Below are 4,327 nucleotides of genomic sequence, written 5' to 3'. Positions count from 1 at the left end.
GTCCAGCCCCTTCCTTCTTCTGTGGTCTCCGAAGAAGCCGGGAGTCTCTCCTCCTCTTTGCGGGCCTTTCACCGGGTGTGGAATTAGCTTTTAGAGCCTGGTTGTGACCAACCTGCAACCGGTATTTTCAATTCAACAAGTTTCTGGGCGAAGAGGTGGCTTGAGATTTTAAAAAGAAAAAAAAATCCTTATTATGTCCTTGGTTACCCCCCCCCGCCTATTTAATTAACCTGACCTCTCCCACTTTCCTCCCTCCCCCTCCCTCTCTCCCCTAGTTTAAGTTAAATCCTCACCTGCTTAATTAGTCTCAGCGATTTCCAGAGCTTTTTGGATCTGGGGGCCCCCTTCAGGAAAAGTGTCTTTGCAAAGTTCTCAAAGTTCTTGACTCTTTTGCGGAGCAGAATTTCTTAGTCCCCAAGCGCCATCATGGCCCTGATTTATTTTTTTTTTATGCCAGTGTGACTGTAAGGAAATGGATTTGAATTTCAAGTGATAAAAGCTTTCTGTTGGAGGACGGGAAAAAAATAGCTTGGAATGATTTCTGAAAAGTTTACGAAACTAAAGTGAACCTCATTTCTTCCCCCTTCCTTTCTCAAATCCATGTGGGATATTTAACTCGAACTTGGAAGTGTTTTCGCTTTCTCCTGTATGTGTTCGACGGGAGGAGGGGGGAGCGGCGGGAATAAAATATAGTTGCAAAGTTCTGAGCCTCACCATTTGTTTCCCCGAAAGTAAAATAACAATTGTCTTTGACATGTTTGTTTTGGTTTCGTTTCGTTTCGGTTTTATAGCCACTGACCTTTGTAAATATCTGAAGGCAAATTGACTCATTTTTCCTATTATTTGGCCCCAGAGAGTAAAACTTAATAGCTAATTACGTTTGGGTTTGGGAGGTAGGGGTGTGTGTGTGTGTGTGTGTGTGTGTGTGTGTGTGTGTGTGTGTGTGTGTGTGCGCGTGCTGAACTGCTCTAAGGTGATGAGTTTCTATCCGGATTTGGAAATAGGATGGGGGGTGGGGGACACAAATTGGAAGGCCAGGCCTGTAAAGTGAGGGAAGTAAGTCTGTTGATGAGCGGTCGAGATTATTGAAGATAGTTGCAGCAGCACCTCCTTCTCTTTCCCGGCATTTTTCTAGGGCCCTCCATACAAAGCTCGGTAACAGGGAGGCAGAAGCAAGTGAGCTTGGGACCTGGCGGTGTTGTCCAGGCATTTCTCTGCTCCAGGTCCCTGATGGAAATCTTAGTTTTTCTGGCTTCCAGGAAGGCAGGAGTTTCGCGATTGTTTTTTGACTCAATGTTGACGATTACTTAGGTAATTAGATAGTTTATTTTTCCAGAAAAAGGAGGAGTGAGTAAAGAAAAAGAAAAAAATGGGGGAAGGGCTTAAATCTGGAGCTCTCCTGTCTTCCATATGCTTAGGTTTTTTTTCGAAAAATAGCAGCGTCTCCTTAGGGTCGCTTAGATATTTTTGTTTTAAATCAGCAGCAACGGGGTGCAAGTGGGGGAGGGGGAGAGGAGATTTCTGTTTGTGATGTATGCAGAGTAGCCTTCGAGAGAGTTAGCAAAAGTTTAACCTCTGCCGGGAGAATGTATTTTCTGTCTGTGTCACTGTCTCTTTAGCTCTCCTTCTGTACACCTCCCCTCCTCCCCGCAAAGCCCTCTCGTGTTTCTGAGCCCTATGTCAAAAATTCGAAGCCATTCTGTAGGGCAGACCGGGCTAGGGGTCTCTGTCCGGTGTGTGCATATGCAGACGTGTTCGGTGTGTTAAAGGCAGGGATGGTGCTGCTGCTAAACAGGGAAGCCCCGAGAGATACAGGGAATGCAGCAAACGTTCTTTCTCTCTCTCGAAGTCTGCCTCTGTTGGCGAACAGGTACCCTTCCGTAGCAGTAAATATTTACCAGTCCAAGTCTCGCATGCTGCGAGAGAAGTCCTTGTTTGCTGTATATTGTTGTTGTTGTTGTTTTATGGATTTTAACAGGCTGAAAGCTAGCTAATAAATTGATTCCCTGGATGGTTCTGAATAGACTAACGTGTCCTCGTGAATTCCCTATCATTCGCAGATAGACAAAAATTAGTACTCCTCATGGGCACATGAGATACAGAACGAGTATCTTTAGGCTTTATAAAAAAGAGGAGGAAGGAAGATACTAAACTGAAGGCAGCGAGTATTACATTGTGCTCTCTTCTCTCCTCTCCTCTCCTCTCCTCTCCTCTCCTCTTACTCCCTCTCACTCTTTTTAAGCAATCCCCTTGAATGAGTTCTTTATTACAATTGTCTCTTTCCAATTAAGCTCCCCACCGAGCTGTTGTATCTTTTTACAGCCCCTAACAACTCACACCAGTAACACAATTACCGCCAGATATTTATAACGAGAAATTACTTTTCTATTTTCTCGCAAGGCTCCTTTCAAAAAAAAAAAAAAAGAAAAGCCAGAGGTGGGGGTGGGGGAGCAGGAGGGGAGTACGGGGGAGGGGGCACCGGCGTTGGGTCGCGGCACCGCTAATGAAGAGAGAAGGTCCTTTCTGTTTCCTTTGTGAGTGGTGGGTTGTTGGTCCGTTCTGATGGAAGCTGTGTTGCCGGTGAGGGAGGCTCGGTTTGGCTCTTTGGGTTTGGGGAGAGGAGGAGAATAGGAGTCATTGTTCCCCGTCTGTCGGCTTTGTTGACCGGTTCTCACCCCCTCCCGTTCTTACTTTTTAGAGCACTGAGGCGAGGTAGACAGCGTGTGTCACAGTACAGTGAGGAGGGGGAAGATCTAAGACCAAAAAAGAAGTTAATCACAATAAGTGGAGTTTGGGGGGGAAAAAAGTTGGGAGCTCCACTTTAAAAGTCCCAGGAGTGGAGAGAGAGAGAGAGAGAGAGAGAGAGAGAGAGAGAGAGAGAGAGAGAGAGAGAGAGAGAGAGAGAGAGAGAGGCTAGACGGGAGGGGTGGGGGGAGAGGAGGGGGTGGGGAGAGGGGGCAGTAGCAGCAGTGTTGGGTTCCGTTTGCCGGTAGGGAGATTGGGGCCCAAGAGGCTGGAAAGGAAGGAGAAAGAAGCCCTGAAGCTGGGCTGAGTTTACTTTGGGCCTGCGCCTCTCGGCTGATGGGAAGTTAGGCAGTTCCCAAGGCCTAGGCCCTGGCCTGGCTGATTGGCAACCTCACCCAGACATCCCCTTCAAAAAGCAAACAGGTATTATTCCCCTTTCTCCTTCCTTCCTCCTTTCCCTTTCTCCTCCTTCTCTTCCTCCTCTCCTTTTCTTCCTTCTCTCTCAATTCTTCAGCTCTTTTTTCCTCCTCTCTTCTCTACATCTTTTTTACTTTCTTTTCTTTTGCTTTTTTCCTCTTCCTCTTCTCCTTCCATTTCATTTCTCCCCACTGTTCTTTTTCATCTTCTGCCTTTCTTTTCTTATCTCTTTTTTCTTTCACTCTTCCTCCTCTCTTTTCTCTTGTTCTTCTTTTCCCTCTTCCACTTCCCTTTTCTTGTGCTCACTCCTTCCCTCTTCTCCCCCTGATCCTCTCTTTACACTTGGTCTTCTTTCCTTCCTCCTCTCCTTTCTTGTTCCTAATTTGATTTCTCCTCTACTTGCTCCTCCTCTCCTCTCTCTTCCTCTTTATCTCATAGCGTTTTAAAAGTAATTTCTGAGTTTCCAACTCCTTTTTAGGAATCTCTTCTTCAGTCTCAAGACCTTTTTGTGCATGGGGGCGTTGGAGAGAGGAGAGAACTTGGGTTTGGGTTTCATTGCTGTATGATTGTTCTGCAAATGCTTCAGTCGAACCTTGGGCTTTAGCTTATCTCTTTGTGAGGTAGACCTTTGAGAACCTGGCTCAATGCCACTTTAAAATATACTTTTTTTTCTTTCCTCTTTGTCTTAGGGGGAAGACTTTAACTAGGGACGTGCAGATGTGTAAGTCCTCACATTGTAAGCGAGGACAGTCATCCCAGATCTCAGGCAAGTTTGGGGAGGTTTGTTGGGAGGTTTTACAAAGACCAAAAGAAGGTGGAGAGAAGGGAGAAGATAAATTGCTCATGCAGAAAGCTCCATAAAAAAAAAAAACCCTAGAGCCAGATGCATAATGCTAACTGACTGAAGAGTTAAATTCTAGGAAGAAATGGGAAAGATTGAGATGATTTTATTTCTAAGAAAAAATATGAAGGGGGCAAAATTTGCATGAACTGGAGAGTTTATACTGATGAACTTCATTTGTCGCCATGTGGCGCATAGCTATAAATTTATTAGGAGAGGCTGTATCTCCCGATCTCTGCAAGACGTATTTCCATTAGCGGTAAGCTAGGCCTGCCCTGAGCCCGGCAACTCCTGATTAATGTTTGTTTTATTGCTAATAGAGCC

This window comes from Phascolarctos cinereus, unplaced genomic scaffold (assembly GCF_003287225.1).
Source record: "Phascolarctos cinereus isolate Bilbo 61053 unplaced genomic scaffold, phaCin_HiC Scaffold_9;HRSCAF=440, whole genome shotgun sequence".
Classification (NCBI taxonomy): Eukaryota; Metazoa; Chordata; class Mammalia; order Diprotodontia; family Phascolarctidae; genus Phascolarctos; species Phascolarctos cinereus.
The sequence above is the reverse complement of the archived record's forward strand: the minus strand, read 5'-3'. Positions refer to the sequence as shown.